The sequence below is a fragment of the Neomonachus schauinslandi genome, chromosome 9, assembly GCF_002201575.2.
Source record: "Neomonachus schauinslandi chromosome 9, ASM220157v2, whole genome shotgun sequence".
NCBI classification, from domain to species: Eukaryota; Metazoa; Chordata; class Mammalia; order Carnivora; family Phocidae; genus Neomonachus; species Neomonachus schauinslandi.
Genome location: NC_058411.1, coordinates 50,718,380 through 50,742,154, shown reverse-complemented (window position 1 = coordinate 50,742,154; position 23,775 = coordinate 50,718,380).

Below are 23,775 nucleotides of genomic sequence, written 5' to 3'. Positions count from 1 at the left end.
TACAGGGAGCTGTGAGTATGGGTCAAGCTAAAGAGACTGGGATTCACTTATATAATGAGTAGACAAATCTTAGAAATTTTATGTGCCTTAGGCATCCTCTTTTCTGTTCACATCCACTGCCACGTCAGAGTACCAGCTGCTCAGGTTCCCCTCTGTGTCACAGAACCTTAAACTTCGGTATACAGCTGGTCACCCCTGTCCTCCTTAGCATCGATTCCTCTTGTGACTCTCGTTTTAAATGTTGCAGCCAATTTGCAAACCATGCAGTTGTAGCACAGTTTATAGTTTTCCCACAAATCCAGTGCCTCTGAAATTACTCTGTAAAAAGTGTTTGGAGGTATGAAGGTTACATTCAAATGATGGTGCATTGATTAAAGGGGATTATATTTCCCCATCACATCTCCTTTGTCACACACAAAGTCTAGTAATGCTAGATAGCTCATGTATGTAAAAATGACAAAATTTGGGGCACAGGAGTGACTCCGTCAGTTAAGCATCAGCTCTTGATTTTGGCTCATGTCATGATCTCAGTGTCCTGGGATGGAGCCCTGAATGAGGTTCTGAGCTCAGCGGGGAATCTGCTTGAGATTCTTTCTCTTCCTCGCCCTTTCCCCCTCCCCCAGCTCCGTCTCTAAATAAATAAATTAAAAAAATCGTTTTTTTAAAAGTTTAAAAAATGACAAAACGTCATTTTTATTCTTTTTGACTTTAGGTTTCTCCTTTGAAATGTATATATGAGTAGACCGGAAAAATGTTACTCCTTATTATAAAGCATAAATTTTAGCCTTATTTTCAGCTGCCTTTCTAACCTCAAGATGATTTTCCTTACTGGATGGGTACCTGTATCAATATTACTGTTCATCATAATCATCATCCTAATCATCATCATCTACTAAAAAAATTAAATAAAGAGCATGCAGTTGTTGTCAACATGATGATATGTTCCTTTTTTCTTTTCCACCTTTTTGGTGGTTTGTTTTCCTGGAAATTCTTAAAATGTTACGGATAAAATTACATGTGGAAAGTGGCATTTTTCTTCTGGTGGCAAAGGACACCATAGCTTAGATTTTATCTTAGCACTTTTGAATAAGTAATTCCACCATTTTCACAGGCAGTTTTCACATGTTTGGTAAAAATATTTTTGCTCAGAAAATGCCTCATCTAAGGTGTGTATCCCTTGTGACTGAACCAAACACGGTAAGAAAAAGGAAAGGTTTCTGTTTTACATTTTCTTCCTTTTTAGTTTAAGCAGTTGTAGTTTTTGTTTTGAAAAAATTCATATAACAGTTACATATTAATCCTTCAAGGAATAGTAAAGTCATGAAATTTAATTATTGGGAAAATGCATGCCAGTTGAATGTTTTCTTTTTTTTTTAAAGATTTTATTTATTTATTTGAGAGAGAATGAGAGAGAGCACATGAGAGGGGGGAGGGTCAGAGGGAGAAGCAGACTCCCTGCTGAGCAGGGAGCCTGATGCGGGACTCCATCCAGGGACTCCAGGATCATGACCTGAGCCGAAGGCAGTCACTTAACCAACTGAGCCACCCAGGCGCCCCAGTTGAATGCTTTCAAAATAATTTTGTTGAGATTATCTCTTTCACTTACCTTGAGGGAAAAAAAGATAAAAATTTGATTTATTCCCTCATTGCCCACAACATTTTAACATTTATCAGATGAAGGATTATTCTGCTTTTGTTAAGTCTTCAGAAGGCAATTTGCTTGTTTTTGCAAAACAATCTATTTCCTTCAAAAAAAGTACTTATACAATATTTGCTCATATGTAAGGATTATGACACAAAATGATTTTTTCATTTTGGATCATTTTTATCATTGTACAATTAATATCTATTATCTCGGAGATATCATTTATTGGTGCTAACACTTAAGAAGGGATTGGTTACTAGAAAAATTCTCTTGTTCCTAGAAAGTTATGTTCTTATGAAGAAAGTATACAATGGGCATTTATATATCAGATGCTTTTATTTGTACAATTTTATTAAATATAGTGCATTGAATCTCACACTTCCATTTATTTGTGGACTTGCAAATCCATCAAATTCATTTTTCACTTGAAAAAAGATGGACTGTTACTAGGTTGTGTTAAGGTCACTCAACTGGCTAGTGGCTGAGTAGGACCCAAAAATTCCTATTCGTGTATGTAGCATTTTTTCTGTAATGCTCTATACTATCTAAAAAAGTGATGAATTAAACTAAAAATATGTTTTTAAGTGAGTAAATGTTCACGTACATAAAAAATTAAGTTTGACATTGAGAGTCCTAAGAGTGCCAGGTCCAGAACTCTCACTAAATATTTGACTTCATTGGTACTTCAGTTTTGATTCTAAGTAGCTAAATTATATTGTGCAAATTTCTCCTGCTAAGTTTTTCCTTGTTTTTCTCACCTGTGAATATGTAAGAGGTTGAGTAAGTGAACTCTATGATATCATCTGGTTCTAAAATGAATCAGTTTTAGGATCAATCAGTCATAGTCTTCATGTTTTGGATTCTCCACCAAATTAAACTTTATATGCCTACCTTAGATATGACCTTTTAAAGCCATTGTTTAAATTATCTTCTTGACTCTATTCTCCCTATTCCAATTCATGTCTTCTCCCTTCACTGGATATTGGATCTCTGTGATAACTATGAATCAATATGCTGTTTTAATAAGGGTGAAGGAGTTGTTATAGGATTAAAGTTTATACTTTCCTAAGTAAGGTTATTTTAAAAATGCTGTTATCATGGTTATGTCAATAAAGAATAACACCAAAAATTAGGAAACTTCTCACTTCTCAAAAAAAAAGTCTAGTCTTTCCCAAGACTTGTTTTTGGTGATTTTTTTACATTCCTCTAGGCCTAAAAAAAGGCCTAAGCAACTGAAAATATGTTCTGATTAGCAACAAATAATAAAAATTAAATCCTACTGCAACAAATTCAAAGTTTTTTTTCCTCCTCCTGATTGTTGTTATGTTCCTTAGAAAGTAGACCATTATTAAGGCTTAAAAATCTTTCCACCTAGACATTTTTCGTAGAGTATTACATTTTGAAATTGATTTTGACCTATAATACTTTAAAATGTTGTTAAGAAAAATGTGCTAATAAAGGTCTTGAAAATGGACCCTTTAAGAAAATTATATACCAATTAGAACAATTACTATTACATGCTGCTTAAAAGTACCTGACTTCATCTGGAAAGTGATAAGTGATACTTGAATTAAAGTGAAAACCAATTTTAGAACAAGAATTTTTTCTGGTATCCTTTCTAGTATCTAAGGGAATATGTGTGGATATGAATTGCATCAACTATGTGAAAATTATATCAGTGTTCCCATATTCTGGAGTATTTGGATAAGTGAAAATTTTACATAGAATTCTTACAATTTTTCAAATGATCCTGTTCCTTTCAGTATCATATTTTTAATTTATCATGAGTTGAGAAATAAACCTGAATATAGTCATTAATCCTAGCAAATACCTCAGTGGGTTGTTCATGCATTTATCAGGAGCAATAATTATTTGGGCACAATCACTCCTAAATTTATATTTATAAAAATGAAGCAACTTAGTAACATTAATGCATGGACATGAGCCAAATGCCAAAATGGCATTTAAAAATAATTACACTGATATAACACTGAATATGCAATTATAGTTCACTTTCTAAAAGACCCTTCTTAAAGCTGCTAGAAATGCTAAACTAATTCCTTCAATAAATTCCCTGATACCTAGTACTTTATTGTAGATGGTAGGATTTGGATTATTAGCTGATTTATACCCATTTACTCAGATGTTAAATTAGTAGCAAGACTCAGTAGTTATCTGAATTAAATATGTTCAGCTACTCACAGAACTCATTTTCAGTAGTGGAAAATTATCTTCATTAAAACTTATGCTTATTAATCAACTCAAATTAATCTTAAAACATTTAGAATTTAAAAGTCAATATTTTTAAAAAATGATAGTAGGGAGAATTCTATATTGTTTTAGTATGAAAATTTTTTCACATGACTTGAAAAGCTTTAGACTTTTTCTCCGAGGAAATTAATGTTAATATATGTTTTATAATCAATCTTAAATTGGTGACTGTGCAAGGTGAAATTCATTCTTACCCCAGAGCCTAGTGTTACCCTATTGATAAGAAAAAAGATCTTGTAAAAACATTATTTTCCCACTTAATTCTTTTCTGAGAAGTATATCTGGACATACCTTAAACATTAAAATTGATTTAATTTGGCTTATTATGACACATACAAAACTAAATTTTATAAAAGCCAATCACCAATTAAAAATGAAATGAGACATTGGGGAGGGTATGTGCTATGGTGAATGCTGTGAATTGTGTAAGACTGATGAATCATAGACCTGTACTCTGAAACAAATAATACATTATATGTTAAAAAAAAGAAGAAGAAGAAGAAGAAGAAGACAGTAGGAAGGGAAAAATGAAGGGGGGGAAATCAGAGGGGAAGACAAACCATGAGAGACTATGGACTCTGAGAAACAAACTGAGGGTTCTAGAGGGGAGGGGGTGGGGGGATGGGTTAGCCTGGTGATGGGTATTAAAGAGGGCACGTATTGAATGGAGCACTGGGTGTTACACACAAACAATGAATCATGGAACACTACATCAAAAACTAATGATGTATGGTGATTAACATAATAAAATAAAATTTAAAAAAATGAAATGAGAAAGATAGATATAGAAGCACTTGTAGTGAATGAGTTGATAGAAATAATCCCTAAACTGAGGTATGACTATCTAACAAAGTTTCCTAGCTATCAGCTCTGTCATGCCTGTATCTATTTTTTATTGGCTGGCTATGTGTCCTATTATCGGTTTCTTTTTTTTTTTTTTAAGATATTATTTATTTATTTCAGAGAGAGAGCACACGAAGGGGGGAAGGGGAGGGGCAGAGGGAGAGGTAGAAGCAAACTCCCTGCTTAGCAGGGAGCCTGATGTGGGGCTCCATCCCAGGACCCGGAGATCATAACCTGAGCCAAAGGCAGACAATTGATGAAGCCACCCAGGCTCCCCTATCTGTTTCTTTTAAAGAGTGGTGAAGTTTATTTTGTAGGTAGTTACTTATAATGAGTTTGTTTGGATTAGTCAAAATAGCCTTTACTTTAGGGCTAATTCCTGTCTCCTCCTACAGCATGATCTTCTTGGGTTTTTACTAATTGCCCCAAGTATTCAGCATATCTCTCCTCAGACTGGTGAAAATCTCAACAGCCCCTAGGCCTATGTAATAAGACAGTTGTTTAGTTTATAACTCCCTGGAAATTGCTATTTTCTTGGCTTCATGGAGTTTTACCCTATTTATGTACAGATTACTATTTAATGGAAGACTCAAAAGGGATATCATGTGAATTTCTGAAGGTTTTTCTCAACATAGTTTCTTGTCTCTTATACTCTACTCTGCAAATACGAGCTTCCTTAGCCTCCCTATACTCTGATCTATTTCTTTACTTCATCAAGACTTCTAGGTTCTTGAGAATATCCTCCCTTCCTATCAGAGTAAGAAATTTTATCTCAGTAGAAAGTTGGCATTTATAAGATTCCTCTTATGTGTTCTCCCTTCTCTCATGGATCCTCTCATGTCCCACTGACTGCTATCTGACATCTGAAAACTGTTTTTTTCATATGTCTTTCTACTTTTATTATTGTTTACAGTGAGAGAAAAAAGTCTGGTTGCACTTGCTCCTTAATAAGTGAAAGCAGAAAACAATTTTTATGATTAATTAGAAGAAATTTTAATTTTTATGTCAGACTGATTTTGGAGATTTGACATTTTTTCTGTGAAAATATGAGATCTTGCCCAGTTTTTTTTTTTCCTTCATACTGAATATCATCTGAATTGTGTCCAAAAGTGGTCATCGTTACCAGCAAAGATGTACTAAGTCTTCATTTCAAAGATAGGATTATCCTTTCAAATACATGAACAAGAATATGAAAACGGTTGCTTGAACCCTACATTGTAAAACTTATACATTGGTGTTTAAGAGATTTTAAGATTTGATTTTACCAAGGTACATGTCAGTCAAAAAAAGAAAAATCTCTAAGACCCTGTAGATTGTTGGACTTTCAATAGAAATGATACTAAAGAGCTTTCAGGGTGAATTGGAAATGAATAAGCACATTGTGACATTACAGAATAAATCGACTTATTATATGGTATACTTTCTGTTTGATATTGGGAAATGTTAGTGTCATTGATGCAAAGGTATTCTTTCTTGCCAAAACTAGACAACACTACCAGATGTTTCTCGGCCTTTTGGCTAAGATCAAGTGTAGTACCAGATGTTTTTTAAAGAATGCCTGGATCAAATTAACACAGATCCGAGATCAGGGTGCCAACATTTGTTTCTATGATGGCCCTCTTCTGAGTCACGGACTCCCTGTTGTACTGTAACGTGGCAGAAGGGGCTAAGGAATTCTGTGGGGTTTCTTTTTAAAAGAGCACTAACCCTATTCATGTGGACTCCATCCTCATGACCTAAGCCACCTCCCAAATGCTCCACTTCCTAATATCACCACAGTGAGCATTTTGATTTCAACATATGAATTTGGAGGGACACAAATATTCAGACCATAGAACACATAAATACATACACCATAGAAACTCCGATAAAACATCTTGGGTTGTTTGAAATTCAAAATTACTTTCAATCCCCCAAACTTGTTTAAATAGGAAATCGCTGTGACTCCTAGGATACATTAGGAAGGTATATTCTCCTATGCAGACTTTGTACATGTCCATGGGAGATAATAGGCAAAAAAAGGGACTCTCAGGTCAGATTTGGAGTATAATGAAGGAACATCCGCTAGTCCCTGGGAAGAGGACCCAACAAATGCCTGCCTAGCAAAATATCTGAATTGATAGGGACCAGTGACTGCTTTGGCTTTCCTCTTCATCTTCCCAAGTGCAAGATTTTATTGCAATTTTCCTATTCCTATTTGACCATTCCATATCAGATGTTGGGGAGAGAGATAACTTACCTTTTAGTTAATAAGTCATCAGACCTTGTCAGACTAAGAATCAAGTTGACATGAGACAGATTAATAGGAGAAAATCAAATTTAATTTTGTATGTATGGAGAATCCACATAGGTACAGAAATTCCAAAGACAGTGACACAAAATGAGGTATATATGTCATTTTGAACTAAGGGGAAGGGGCAAGGGTAGGGATTTCAAAGGGAAAGAATGCAATTCAAGGGAAGATGAAAAAAAGTAAATGGTAAGCAAATGTTGCTCAGAAGCAATGGGACATAGAGCACTTTGATCAAACAGGCCTTGCTATGTTCCTTCCTGTCTACCATTCCTATTTAGTTTGTAGTAGAATATATGGTAGTAACTCTTCTCCTGGAGCAGTTCCTCTATCTCAATTCTTTTTAGGCAGTTGTGGGGGGTGGGGTGGGTAAAGAGCTTTTCCTGAATCTGCTGGGTTTTGATTGCTTTTTTTTTGTTTTTGTTTTTTTTTTTTTTTAAAGATTTTATTTATTTATTTGAGCCAGAGAGAAGGAGAGAGAGAGAGAGAGCACATGAGAGGGGGGAGGGTCGGAGGGAGAAGCAGGCTCTCCGCCGAGCAGGGAGCCCGATGCGGGACTCGATCCCGGGACTCCAGGATCATGACCTGAGCCGAAAGCAGTCGCTTAACGAACTGAGCCACCCAGGCGCCCTTGATTGCTTTTTAACTCAAAATGATCTTTACGCCAATGTGGCCCATCTTGGGGCAGTCTGTTCTTGGCCCCTACAACCTTGAAGAAGCACATCTAGACCTCATGGCCTGATAGAAAAAATGGCGTATCATCCAGAGATCCTGGATTTTTGATTGATATACTGACTGGATGGGGATTTGGGTTGTTTTACTTGGAGAAGAAGTAAGTTTTGTGTCATATGTATGGGAGGAGAAATGAATTGATAACAGGTGACCACAAGGGCAGACTATGGTAGAGAACACCTAGTTGGTCACTGAATTGGGGTCTTCGTCTGGCTTAGAGGCATACTCCTTTTCCTATCTTCTCTTGGAGTTTGGTGTCTCTATAAATGAAATTATGAACATGGAAAGAGGATGAGATAGATATATAGCACTTCTCCAGCCACTTGTCAAATGGAGAGCACTGTAAGGGTGTATGGAAGGACTGACTCAAGAGGGAAGGAACCTGGGTCCTTGATGATGGAGCAGCATCATCCAGACTTCCCCCCAGATCACCCCTGCATACACACACACACACTGATTAGATTTTACAAGAGAACAAGTTGAATTTCTGTCGTGTTAAATCTCTGAGATTTGGGGGATAACGGATTGCAGTACCTCCTGTTACTTTAACTAATGCACATTAACACATGCACATTCTTTAAATTCACATGCAAAGCCTTGTAGAACATAGGGACAAAGGTCATGGTGATGTAAGTGCTTTTCTCCCGTAGCTGATATCTCTGAAGACAGAATGAAATTTAATGAAATGAAGACTTGAAGCTATATGCCTAAATATTAACAGCTACATTTATTGAGTGATATATATTCTAGCCACTCATTTATTCAACAGTGTTAAAATGAGGATTACAGTGTGCACTGTGGTAGCCACTGCAGGTAGACAGTGAACAGCACTGACAAAAAGTCTGCTCTTATGATGTTTATGTTTAATCTAAACACTGGTACAGGATGAAGTAGGTGGTGTTACTCGAAATTAATGATAGCCATGAGGTTGAATAATTGTTCCAACTATTGTAATTAGAAAATTGTTAAACCCACATCTCTTTGACTCTGAAGCTTTCAGTAATTTCAGATACCTGAACATTTCAAATTAAAGTAAATACTGGTTTTTACTTGTCTAAAACTTGCCTCGCTTATTGTTTGGATGTGGTCACATGGACCATCATCTAGGTCCAGTCTTTACTGCATTGTAATATTTGGTAGGTGATCCACTGAAGTCACAAAGTCTAAATCAGGCCATAGAAATCTTTCCAGAGTTGAGAATATGTTTTGACTTTATGAATCACCAACACGATTTTGTATAACGTATCCAGCACTTGAAGGAAACTTTGATAACTATGAATTATCCAGATAATTTCTTCATTTTCCCTTTCTGCTCAATATATGATGAAAGTTTGAAACTGATTGCTAAGTTAAAGCATTACCAGGCATGAACACATGCATTGATAATCACTGGTAAATTCTTGCCTTTCACTGTTTACGGATTACATACTTCGAAATTGATTCCAGGTATTACTATAAAATCTTTGGTGAATATTGTCTCATACAGTAAAGAACTGGTTGAATACCATATGGTGAAAATGCTAACTATAAATTAGAAAGTAAAATCTTAATCGATTTTCCGTTGTAATTCTGTGTGAATATGAGCAAATTAAAGGACTTTTATTTGACTTCGGCACCATAACAAACTGTTGGTGAATGAAGTTTCCTCTTGCCTTTCGGCTCCTTGTGGAAAGCTGTTAGATTTCATACCCTTATGTCAGATTTGACAAATGTTGTACTGAATGAAGCACTCAGACTACAAATGAGAAATTACTACTCCAGGAGCAATTTGATGAGCTTAGAGAACATCACACACCATTTTCTGTCTATGTCTCCAGAGAAAGTAATTAGTGAAAAGGTTGCTGGAATTATAATAACCTGTTAGTGTAGTTATTTTTAAAATAAAACCTTGGTGATTTTAGTTTCCGTTTGGTTGCAATTATTTTTCAATTAACAGTTGAGTATGATGAACCCTAGAGCTTCAGCATTACTTCTATTTCTTACCACAAAGTGAAATAGTCTCAATAAAATGGTCCTCTTTAAAAAAAGAAAAGAAAAGGTCACCGAAGGGGACATTTATATGATCTTTGATACTTTCAAAATGTTGGTTTCCAGTTTTTTATTACATAAGCAAAATTACAGATACACGTTTAATGTGGGTAATCCAGAGGTCATCTTAATTACTGTGTTTTTTTAACCCACAAAAAGAACATCTGTTTTCTAAAAGTATTATTTTGGAACAATATTCATCTTGGAATATTTAAAGTTATCATTTCATTCTGTATTATTTTCCTATTGTTGTGGTAACAAATTGCCACAAATTGAGTGGCTTGAAATAATACACATTTGTTATTTTATAGTTCTGGAGGTCAGAAGTCTGAAACCCGCTACATTTTCTTCTGGGGGGAAAAGCATGTCCTTGCCAATTCTGGTTTTTAGAGGCTGCCTGCATTCCTTGGTTTGTGGCCTTGAATAACTCTGGCCTCTGCTTCCATTTTCTTACCACATTCCGTCTCTTGCTTTACACTGGGCCCACCTAGATAATCCAGAATAATCTTCTCATTTCAGGATGCTTAAGTTAATCACATCTGCAAAGTCCCTTTTGCCATGTAAGGTAATACCTCAGAGGCTCCAGGGATCAGGACATGGACAAGCATCTTTGGGGAATGGTATATAGCCTACCTCACATTTGCTTTCTGACCTATACTAAGCACCAATTTTTTTTTAATGCACTGATGTTTTAGGTGAGACATTGTTTAAAAGGACCTGGATTTTGTATTAAGAAGCTTATGGAACAGAAAGGAGAGATAATTCAGAGATCATTAAGTATTACTACAGATACAGGAGAAATGTTTAGAAGTTCAAAAGAATTACCTTGCACTGGTCAACCTATAACCAGAGTGTTTACACCTTAGTTCTAGGAATCACATTAGGGTATAAAGAGTAGTATATTCAGATAAAAGAAATTGGTTATAGAAATTGAAAGAAAGTCAAATGAGACAAAATGAAAAGAACTGGGAATATTTAATTCACAAAAGGGACTGTGGCAACTGTAAACATCTGAGGATATTTCATTTGAAAGTGGCAGTAAATTTGTTCTCTGTCACTGCTGAGACAGTTAGAACCAATACATGTAAATTATACATGTCCATTTGGGCTGCCATAACAAAATACCAAAGACTAGATAGCTTATTAACAACAGAAATTTACTTTTCATGGTTCTGGAGGCTAGAAGTCTGGGATCAGGGTGCCAATATGGTCTGGTGAGGGCCCTCTTCCAGGTCGCAGACCTCTCATTGTATCTTCACATGGTGTAAAGGAAGGGGGCTCTGTGGGGTTTCTTGCATATGAACATTAAACCCATTCCTGAGGGCTCCACCGTCATGACCCAAACACCTCCCAAAGACCCCACCTCCTAATACCACCACATTGGGAATTAGGATTTCAACATATGACTTTTGAAGGGACACAAACATTCAGATCACAGCACATAATTTAGCTTAAAATAAGAAACATATCTTCCAAAGCCATCCGAAAGAGGTATAGACTTCTTCGAGAAGAAGGAAATTATGAAACAGGACAACTATTTGGTGGTATTAACAAAGAGAAGCTTTGAACATCGTAAGTGTGTTTGAACTAGACTTTGAGTTTTTTTCTTTTCTTTTTAAAGATTTTATGTATTTATTTGAGAGAGAGAGAGCACAAACAAACAGGGGAGAGGGAAAAGCAGGGAACCTGACACAGGGCCCAATCCCAGGACCCTGAGATCATGACCTAAGCTCAGATGCTTAACCGACTGAGCCATTCAGGCAGCCCTTGAGTTTTTCTTTTGTAAGACATCCAGTTATTCAATTCAGGGAAATCCTAGAGGAAGTTGCACAGGGATTCATATGGAAAGACAAGAGGATTTAGACATCTTTAACTTAGGAAAGGATACATCAAGTTGAATGAAAAGCATGAGCCCGAACAGAGCCAGGAGGCTGAGTTAAATCTGAAAATTCTCCCGTCAGAGCACTCCGTTTGAGCTGAAGGTGTGTGCACTGTAGTTTTCAGGCATGTCTGAAAATGTCTGAAGAACTACAGGGACTAAGTCAGCTGAGTGTCTATTATTCATTCATCTGAGAGACCAAGAAATCTCCTGGAGAGGGAATAAAAACATGGATGCTCAGAGATAACCAAGACAATTAAAAAACAGATATGGATTATTCCTTCAGCTACCCCTCTTAACCATCTGAGCCACCCAGGCGCCCCTAAGCTAGAGCAATATTGATATGTGACTGTTAATTTAATGTCTTGGCCAACTTGTAAGGTGCTAGGAACATTGCTCAGATTACCTTTCTCATTTTGCTCTTACCTGGAAACAAACAAAAAACAAACAAAAATTGCACTTGCTGCCTCCCTTGATGTTGTTTTGGAATTACTGAAATTTTTAAGGATGTTTAAAGCCTACCCATAAAATTGCATGCAGAATATTTTATGGAGGGTGCCTGGGTGGCTCAGATGGTTAAGCGTCTGCCTTCGGCTCAGGACATGATCCCAGGGTCCTGGGATCGAGTCCCGCGTCGGGCTTCCCACTCCTTGGGAGCCTGCTTCTCCCTCTGTTTCTCTCTGTCTCTCATGAATAAATAAATAAAATCTTTAAAAAAAAAAAAGAATATTTTATGGAAAGTTAATCCAGGAAACAACTCCAATGTCTTCAAATGTAGAATGGATAAATAGCAGAAGTGAATAAACCTTAGTTACATTCAAATAGCCTGGATGAATCTCAAAAATATAATGTTAAGATAAGGAAGTAAGACACTGAGAGTAAATACAGTATGTTTCAATTTACAAAAAAAAAAAGGTATATCAAAACTAAGCTATGTTTTCTACACATGTATATGTAGATATTAAAATGATAAAAAATCCAATGAAATTGTTACTATAAAATCCAGAATAACAATTCCAGAGGCAAATGAAGATATTGCAACTGGGCAGGGACACATGGTTGGAATCTAGGGTTTGGCAATGCTTTATTTCTTGACCTCAGTGGTAGTTACATGAAGGTATGTCTTTGGTGCTTTTGTTCACAACTGAGATCCATCTATTTGTTCTCTCCTTAAATTCTAACAGCCAGTAGGCTGTCAGCTATACCTATTGAGAATTATAACTTTCCTTTCCTTTCCTTTAAAACGAAGATAAGTTAACCTCCACATCTTTTCCCTATTTTTCTAGTAAACCTTATTTCTTCCTTTGTAATAGAAGCATATAGTGAGGAGCAGGAACATTAATGTCTTAGTGCTTGCAGTTTTGTTTCTTTACCCACCTTACCCTCTCCTCTTCTATCCTTTTCTGGCTTCATTCTGTGTGCCTTTCTTTCAACTCTGGTTCATTTATTCCTGGACTTTTCTCCTAGAGTCCTGGAGTACCATTTAAAACACAATCTATATTTTTAAAATGGAAATAACTTATTTTAGGAATTATGCAGTTTAAGTATGAGAAAAAGAGAAAATGAGTTTATAAGCCCATAAGACTAAAATCAAATTCTCTACTGCATAAGAGGAACACAAATAAAAAAATCTCAGTAGCGAGAGGGTGACTAAGAAAAGCAGAGATGACAATAAAATTCTACAATATATTTTTTCTTCTTACATGTAGTTTTAAGGACTTGTTAACATGGCATATGCATTTGGTTATACTATTTTATATTATCATCAATATTAATAAATCCTTATGGCAAAGAGACAATTATACTAGTTTTTATGACTTATATTTAGGATTTGGACTCCAAATGAGAAAGAAGCTGTAGGAAGATTTTCCCAGTGGGTCTTGATTAGGTCAGTAGATGAGAAGTGCTAGAAAAGTCTGCATGTGTGTGTGTGTGTGTGTGTGTGAGAGAGAGAGAGAGAAAGAGAGAGAATGTTAAGGAGAGTAAAAATGAGGGAAGGCAGCCTTCTATATGCTGACAATGACCAAATCTGTATATCCAGTCTAGATTTCTCTTCTGTTCAAACCTATGTACTCAATTACTGATTGAATTTCTTCATGTGATGCCTTCATCCCAGGCATCTTAAATCCAACATATTCAAAACTGAACTTACCAATATCGGTCATGAAACCTGTTTCTCTCTTAAATTCCTCATCATCTCTCACATGGATGTACAACTTTCTCTCTGGTCTGTGTCTATAATTTTAGGCATTCAATTTATTCCCCATCTTGCCACCAGAATGATCTTTCTTTCTTTCCTGCTTTCTTTCTTTCACAGCAGATACAGAATTTATTACATGGCAGGACAAGATTCCTGCATAGGGCAAGAATGTTAGCTTCAGAGAGTTGGACACAATGTAGGGTCCTCCATAGATTACCAACTTCTGCAGCTCAGGGAGACTCCACAGCATCCAGTCTGGGTTCCATGTTTAGGAAGAGGCTTTCTCCACTGGCATTGGTGACAAGACCAAAGTGTCTCACCAGCCTCTAAGTCTGATGCACTCCAATAGGTAGCAGGTCTGACTGACATTTGTTTGGTTTGAGAAAGTAACTTTGCAACTCATTTTATTCACTATAACCTACAAAGCCTAGGTGTCATCAGAACTAGTTCCAGAAATATAAACCAGTGTAGATCAATGTCACCATCAAGGGAATATCAAACAGGTCCATTCTGTAGGAAAGGAGTTGACCCTTCAGGTGTTGGAAAGAATAGGAACCTGAGCCATGAGCTGGTATATCATTCACTTGCACAACTACCTGGGTGTGCTAGTAACCAACATGTCTCCAAATAATGGGTCCAAGAAAAACTCCACCATCATATACCTCACGAGTTGTTGCAGCAGGGTTCACTCCAATTAGATTTTCATCACAGACCCTGTTGAAATTGGGCAAATCCCCAATTTGGGTTGACCAGTAGAGGGTGCAGACATGTTCATGTGCAAGACCTTAGATCCTCCATCAGAGTGAAGTCACTGACACTGAGGTACCTGGATGTGAAGTCATTAGCATTGTTCTGTAAGAGCTTGGGAAGGTGACTGGCTGAAATGTGAGCAGGTACATCTTTAATCAGTATCACTATCTCACAGAAGTAGAGAACACAGTCATATCAGACAAAAATCATCTCAACTGTCAAATCAGAATGTAAATCCAGACACCCCAATAATGCCTAAAAGTCTAATTAAATATTAGGTTTTCCCAGGGTGCCTGGGTAGCTCAGTCTGTTGAGTGTCTGATTCTTGATTTCAGCTCAGGTCATGATCTCAGGGTCCTGGGATCCAGCCCTGTGCTGGGCTCCACACTCAGCTCAGCGGGAGTCTGCTTGTCCCTTTCCATCTGCTCCTCCCCCTGCTCACATGCTCTTTCTCTCTCTCTCTAAAATAAATAAATAAAATATTTTAAATAAATAAATATTGAATTTTCCCTGGAAAAATTAGTTAGTCTTGTGAAAAGAGAAAAGTTGGCTACTTTACATAGGTAGGGGATGTACAGGTGGGGGATGATCTCTTTGAACCATAGATCTAATCATTTAATTTTTCTAAATTTTTGAGTAGCAACTTATTGCCCTATGAATAAGAGTTTTAAAGTTTGCTCCCCTCATCTCCCTCATCTAGTTAATCTCTACTAACTCTTAACATTTTACGTAAGATGTCATGTCCTCTGAGGAGCTTTTCCCGACCTCCTAAGTCTAGATTAAATCAATCACTGTATTTGGTATTGCTACATTATGGACAATGTTGACATTTATCTGAACTTTATAATCACAGAAAGCAGAGATGCTTGAGAAATTACCCCCACTCTTTACATTCTGAGAAATGGCTATCTGCAAAGGACCATCATGCTCTGGCATATTTCCTGATAACACCTACTGCCACCCTTCCTCAATGATTCCCTTGTTTACTGGCCTCCATAAAACCCCAGGCCTCCTTCCTTTTCTTTGAGTTGTTCTTCATTCACGGGCACTCTCCCCACTGCAATAGCCTCAATAAAATCATCTCCTTATTTATCTGGTGCATTTTATCTTTAATATTATGCACTTCCTCTATAATATACAGGACTTAGCATACAACTGAACTTTAATTTCCATTTTTTGTTGTTGTTGTTGTTCTACCAGACAAGTATGTGAAAACAGAAACCATGTCTGTCTTTTTCTCTGTCTTTTTGTATGTAATCTCTCCAGGGCCTAGTGCAGTGTTCATCATCATCACTCACTTTTATTTGCACTTTTACTTATTCTATGAGCTTTACTCTTATTAACTTTTTAAATCTTCCCAACCACAATCTGATGTAGATACCAACATAGTTCCCACATTATAGATAGGGAAATGAGACATAATGGAGGCTGAATAAGTTCCACAGGTCATATGGGGGATAAGTGAAAAGCATCCCTTCAACACTAAGGTCACTCCTGTTTGTAAGCTCTTAACCACTTGCTAATGTTGTCTCACCATAAGTTTGCATTTAAAATAAAAATGAGTGGGAAGATTCTAGAAAGATGGCTGCAGTTACAATATCGATCCTGAACTTCTCAGGTCTTCACATTAAAAATAAACAAAACACAGTATCTAGATAGCAAAATTAAAACCTAATAACAACATCTTCAAAAAATTGTCCTATATTTTTAAGATAAAGTAAATGCTTAATTATGGGCTATTCTAACTCTATCGTAACCTGTGTCCTTAAAAATCAAAATTCTTGGGCGCCTGGGTGGCTCAGTTGGTTAAGCGACTGCCTTTGGCTCAGGTCATGATCCTGGAGTCCCAGGATCAAGTCCCACATCGGGCTCCCTGCTCAGCAGGGGGTCTGCTTCTCCCTCTGCCCTCTTCCCTTTTGTGCTCTCTGTCTCTCATTCTCTCTCTCTCAAATAAATAAATAAAATCTTTAAAAAAAAATCAAAATTCTTGGTGTGGAATAAAGGAGGTACAAATATGATGAAGAAGTTAGGTAAAAACCTGTAGCCTTGAATTTGAGTTGGAAATATTAGTATAATTCACAGGTATTTTACATTATATATATATATATGCATATATTTTTATATATAACTTGAAGATCTAGAAACATGACCAACCCAATATTCCAAGCACCCAAATTGTAGTCTTAAAATATCAGTTGTCCCTATAAAAGAAACAAAGACTTCTTGGAATAATGCTAATATCTGATCTGGAACAGAAAATGTATAAAAGGAGGTAGGAATTATAAAAGATCTGACAAATAAAATCTCAAGGAAGTTATAAAAGATTACTATGGTTGTGTTAATAGAACTCAGGAGCCAACTTGAAGAGCATCCTACTGGCCAAAGATGGAACAATTGGCAGTTCAATTGGTATATGAAAATCAATGGATAGATCCCCATCAAATATAATCTTCAGTTCATATTTATGTTCAGAAAACCAAAATAGGTTAACTATTGTTCGATGACAGAAAACGAATTTTATCTTGAAAACTGTAAATAAAGTGAAAAAATCAGTCACTTTTTCTGTCTTTTCTTGTAAAATTATTCCAGATAACAGCATGACAGGATAAGAATATCAAAGTTTTTGGGTGCCTGGGTGGCTCAGTTGGTTAAGCCACTGCCTTCGGCTCAGGTCATGATCCTGGAGTCCCTGGATCGAGTCCCACATCGGGCTCCCTGCTTGGCGGGGAGTCTGCTTCTCCCTCTGACCCTCCCGACCATCCCCCCTCTCATGCTCTCTCTCTCTCTCAGTCTCTCTCTCTCAAATAGATAAATAAAATCTTTAAAAAAAAAAAAGAATATCAAAGTTTTGCAAGCTCCCATGAATTAATGGATCTAGGCAATAAACATTAAAGACTACCAACATTACAAAAAGAGAAAAATCAGATTATGTGTCTGAGGATGGAAAAACATAACAGTTTATAGTCTTGCCAAAGGAAATGAATATGAGCCTAATGAAGTCTGAATCCAGCTACCAATTTACTGGAAATACAGAGGACCCATGAACATGCAGAGCTATATCATGAGTATGCCACCAGCAAAGTCCAGATTTTGAGAAACTCTATAGGTAATATCTCCTGAGTTACATAGGTATGGGTAATCTCCTGAGTTCCTTAACAGGTAAAATTAAATGAAAAGAAAATTCATGGGAGCATACAAAAAGAGATTAAAAATACATACCAAGTTTAAAAAATGGGAAAAACTATAGTGTCTAGAGATGCATACTTTGATGAATTATGAATTTCCCTTCCCTATTAAGAAAGGCAGGGAAGGGATTACTAGTTAGAATAGTGGCTATTTCAGCGAGAAAGTAGGGGCTATGACTGGGGCAGGGATCAAGGAGGGAGTCCTAGGGCAGCCAGCAAAATTCTATTTTTTATTCTCAGTGGTATTTACAAGGATTGATACCTTATGCTAATTAATGAAGCCATGTGTTTGCTATGTGTGTCTTTCCAATTTTGTCTTATTTTAAAATACAATTTTAAAAAGTATCAAATATAAGAGCTCCTAATGGTCAAGTATGGAACAAAATATATAATGGTAGTGTTGAATTATAATCTCAAATATAAAATAAATATACACAAGTCCGTGCTGACATAAATAAATTAATGGACAAATCCAATAAACGAGGAAGAAAAAGGATAAATGACTTTTATAGACAAATTCCAAATAATATATGTAGATACTGTCCCTACAAGAAAGAGGAACTAAACCTCTCTCCCTTTGATTTTGGGCTAGACTCAGTTCTAACCAAGATTTAAGGAAAGGGAAAAAAATGGTAACTTTACAATGGAGAAAGCTGGCAGATGCCACCTTATTGTAGGGAGCAAGGTTGACATCATCAGTAATTAGTTATGTCTGTATCTTTTACCCTTGGTATGATGCTTTGTGAAGGTCTCTTCTTCTCTGTGGTACTCCCTAAAACCCATAATTTAGGTCTGATCATTAAGAAACATTAGACAAACCCAAATTGAGGGATATTCTACAAATCAACTGGCCAACACAATTCAAAATGACAAGTTCATAAAAAACAAGAAAAAATGATAATAGAAACAGTAATAGTTTGGAGTTACCTAAGGAGAACTAACTGCTAAATGCAATGTGGTGTCCTAGACTGGATCTGAGAATAGATAAAAGACATTAGTAGGGAAAACAGACGAAATCTAAATAAAGACAGTTTAGTCAATAGTATCACAACAATATTTATTTCTTAAATTTAATAAATATACTATGGTGGGCGCCTGGGTAGCTCAGTTGGTTAAGCAACTGCCTTCGGCTCAGGTCATGATCCTGGAGTCCCGGGATGGAGTCCCGCATCGGGCTCCCTGCTCAGCAGGGAGTCTGCTTCTCCCTCTGACCCTCTTCCCCTCTCATGTGCTCTCTCTCTCTCTCTCAAATAAATAAATAAAATCTTTAAAAAAAAATTTAATAAATATACTATGGTTACATAAGATGTTAATATGGAAGAAGGTAGAAGGGTATCCAGGACTTAGTACTATCTTTGTAACTTTGTTGTATCTCTAAAATTGTTCAAAAATCAAAATTGTTCAAAATCAAAAGTTAAATGATAGTTTTCTGAGAGAATAAAAAAAGAATGAAAAGAATTTTTGGTTCAAAATAAAAATTTATTTTTTTAAAAAAATCTCCTTCCTTCACTTGTGACATCCAATAAATTACTCCATCATTCAATTAATTTTTAAAAATTTTATTATGTATGTGTCAAACATTTCCATTCTTCCTAATTCCTCATTTGAGTTTTTCACTGATTTCTTTAAATCTCCATTTTGTTATTTCTCTCTGTCATTGCTTCTTAAAACTTCTGATATCCATCTCAGCTCAGAACTTCACTGCATGTTCAAACTCCTTCAGTAATGTCCTTACTTCTTTAGCCACTGTTAACATCTCCCTGTCCTGATCTTACCAGTTTTCAACACTGTTGCTATAGTACAGTTTTTGATCATATCACTATTATCTTAATACCCACGCATATGTACAGGTACACATGCACACACACAAACACACTGTTCTTAACTCAACCCTTACAGGCTAAATAAGGCAGGAGGTCCTCATCGGGCCTTTAAAGACAACTGAATCTGACAAAATACCTTTGAATCATATGCATAAATATATTTCCTAACCTGCATCCAGGGCGACCCATTCTTGTCTTCCTCGTATAGCTTGTGTTCCTCAGCAACATTTCACCAATTGCTTAATATGTTTACCTTAAATATACAAGGTTTTTCCCTCTTTTGATACTAACTTGCATGGCTTTAAAAATGTGAACTGTGGAGAAAAGTTTGGAAAACTTGTAAAAGCCCTGGGGTGCCTGGTGGCTCAGTCATTAAGCGGCTGCCTCCAGCTCGGGTCATGACCTCAGGGTCCTGGGATCAGCCCCTCATTGGGCTTCCTGCTCAGCAGGGAGCCTGCTTCTCCCTCTCCCTCTGCTGCTCCCCCTGCTTGTGCTCTCTCTCTCTCTGTCAAATAAATAACTAAAATCTTAAAAAAAACTTGTAAAAGCCCAAAAAAGGAAATAAAATCAAAACAAGTTAGATACTTATGAATGCATTGTATTCCTATTTGAAGTTCTTGGGGTTCCCCAAATAACCATTATTCTGGTAATTTATTTCATGCCAAAATGCTTTTGGGCCAACTGAGTAGTTTGTAGAGAACTAATGAGATATATAGTATTTTATAAATTAAAATTGAGGGATACTACCCAATCTTATATTTCTCACAGCAATTATGGTGAGTTATAGAATTTAATGACACAGAATAATATTATACATTTATTTATCACAAGATTTCTGTGTGGATATGCAAACTGATATTTTAAAAAGTCACTTAAGAGCACTTACAATTTTAAAATATATATATTATTTTTTTTTTTTAAGATTTTATTTATTTATTTGACAGAGAGAGACACAGCGACAGAGGGAACACAAGCAGGGGGAGTGAGAGAGGGAGAAGCAGGCTTCCCGCGGAGCAGGGAGCCTGATGCGAGGCTCAATCCCAGGACCCCGGGATCATGACCTGAGCCGAAGGCAGACGCTTAACGAATGAGCCACCCAGGCGCCCATATATATTATTTTTAATATGAAATATTATTACTAAATTAGGTATAAATCATTATGAGATCAACTAGCTAAAATATCCATAAAATGATATCCAATTACTCTTTAAAATTAAATTTTTTTAGAACCAAGAAGCCATAACAGTTTTTTAAATAACATTTGTGGAATTTTAGTGTCCCAGAGATGTGAGTTTGATATTTTATTAACGAGTTTGTTGAACGTGATTTTATATTCCAAATGCATATATACTAAAATACAGCTATTTGTTAAACCAACAGTTTATTGTAACTGAAAGAATCTTAAACACACTGGAAATTATGTGTTTTTCTTTTTACTATTTAAATATTGTATGTATCTTGTACAAGCATGGCCACAGATCTAAAACTCAATTTCTGTATTGGAAAAAAAAAAACATTTTTTAGAGGTAAAAGTCATAATGGACAAAAAGATCTTGTTTAAACAGGTTAACTTGGCTCTAGACTGAGTATAATCAAAGTATCATCTAGCAACAGCAGTGGCTAAAGATGAGATTAAAATTGGAACTATCAAATTTAGCCTTTTATTTATGGTTAATACTTTTGTAAATTATATGGAGAATAATTTATCCAATTCTATAGAAATCTAGGCAAAATAACTTGATACTTCAAACAACTGCCAAAATTTTTACTCTATTACTGCATGGCCAGTCACTGAACATGATGATTCCACAAATTGGATGCCTACGATGAGGCAAGACAATGTTCTGCTTCCTAGAATAGCTGTTAATATTATTTGTAGTTCACACACACACACACACACACACACACACAATACAGCTTACTACGTGTGATGTAACACTTCAGGGAAGTAGAAGGAAAAAGGGTACTTTGTTGTTCTTTATTTTCTAAAACCATGTATCATGCAATTTAAAACATAGTAGAAAACTTCATTCTTCATTTGATATACTCAAACCCCTATATCTGAAAGACTTGAATACTGTTAATGCATTTTAGTATCTGAGATATTATATTAACATATAATTTATGTTTATTCTTGAGTGGCACAAGAGAATAGCAAATGAGAACTAACAAATTCCTGAGTTTAAGATCTCAAAATTATATGAGCTGTTTAAGTTAGGTCATATTAAGAGAAACAGAAATAGGAACAAAGCGTTTATAAAAATAAACTTATTTAAACAAGACATAAAATGACTTGTTATATAGTTAATAATTTTTCAATGACTTCCATGGCCCAAAAAACTTTGGTTTCTCCTGAAATAAATAGTAAGGCACATTGAAAAAGCTATAATCTCATTAAAAGAAAACAATTGAATATTAAATGCAACTACATGCCAATGTTCCTTGAAGACAAACATTAAACACCTAGAAAACATAAATTACAGATTATTTATTTTTATAAATAGCATCAGTAGTACTACTTCATTTTCAGCTCTTAAGTCATACTACCTCTTAATTGATGATTCTATTCTCAAGATTTAGCATACTCACCTATTTTATGATTTGTTCTTTCATGGAGATGTTCTGAGAAAAAATTCTAAAAGATTATATAGAATATTTTCTTTATTCATTCACCCATTGGACATTTAGGTTGTTTCTATACCTTGGCCAATGTGAATAATGTTGCCTTGAACATGAGGATGCAGGTATTTCTTAGAGATACTGATTTCATTTGCTTTGGATATATACCCAGTGGTAGGATTGCTGGATCGTATGGTAGTTCTATTCTTAATTTTTTGAGGAAACTCCATAATTGAGTTAAATTGTTCATACTTATTATGAGCTTTCTGTCTCATTGATTGGTTTGTTTCTGCATCAAATCCAATATTGTTTTCTCTAATGTAATTCCTCCTATGTGCTCTCATACAGCATTGTTTTTGTCACATCCTGTTACCTAACTCCCTGCATTGTAACTTTGTATTCTTCTGCTCTCTTATATCTCTACTTTAGACTTTAAGTTCCATGGGGGCAGCGACTGTGTCTATAGGGTGCACTCTGCCAGTGCCTGAAGGAGTTTAGTCCTAAAAACATACTCATTGGGCACCTGGGTGGCTCAGTCGGTTAAGCATCTGCCTTAGGCTCAGGTCATGGTCCTGGGATCCAGCCCAGAGTCAGGTTCCTTGCTCAATGGAGAGCCTGCTTCTCCCTCTGCCTCTGCCCCTCCCCCATGCTCCTGTGTGTGCTTTCTCTCTCAAATAAAATCTTAAATTAAAAAAAAAAAGTACTCTTCAAATGTTAATATTTGAGAGGGAAAGACACTTGAAGTCTCCCTCTCAAAATTGTATAAGGTATTTTGCTTTTTTCCCCCTCAAACTTCAGAATTATTTTGTTATGCAACTCTGCATGAACTCATTGGAGAATATATAACTTTCATTATTGAATTTATGACTTTCTATTCACGATGATTGATGAAGTTTTGAAATATAGGTGAGGTTCAGACAATCAAGAAAATTCTTGAGACATCTTGGGTGCAAAATGGTGGTTTATTAAAGCACGGGGACAGGACCCATGGGCAGAAAGAGCTGCTGCACCTGGGTTGTGAGGGGTGGCTAATTATATACTATGGGGTTGGGGGAGGTAAGGAAAAAGGGAGGTTTTCAGAAAGTACTTTCATATGTTAAAGAAGACTCACAGGATACCAGGATACCAGAGGCCTTGCCCTTGTCAAGTTAAGGTTGTTTATGCCTCTAGTAAGGCATTAACAGTAAGATAGTTGGGAGCTTCCTGGAGGAACATTACACTCTGCCCACTTCAAGTATCTGTCAATGGGCTGCAGGTTATAAAGACATTTAATTGTGTTTACATTCCCTTCTGGAAGCTATTGCTAAGGCTTTTGTAAGTAAACTGAGGGAGACTCAGGTCTTGCAGGATTGTGGTCTCTACAAGCTAACTATTTGTTTTTCCTTTAGGGCAGCCAGGAGGCCTGAGGAATGTCACATATACCCCTCATCAATGATAGTATGCATTTTTTTGAGCTTTCTTTTAGGCATCTCACTAAAATTTAGCATTTTTCTTCATATAGATCCTATAT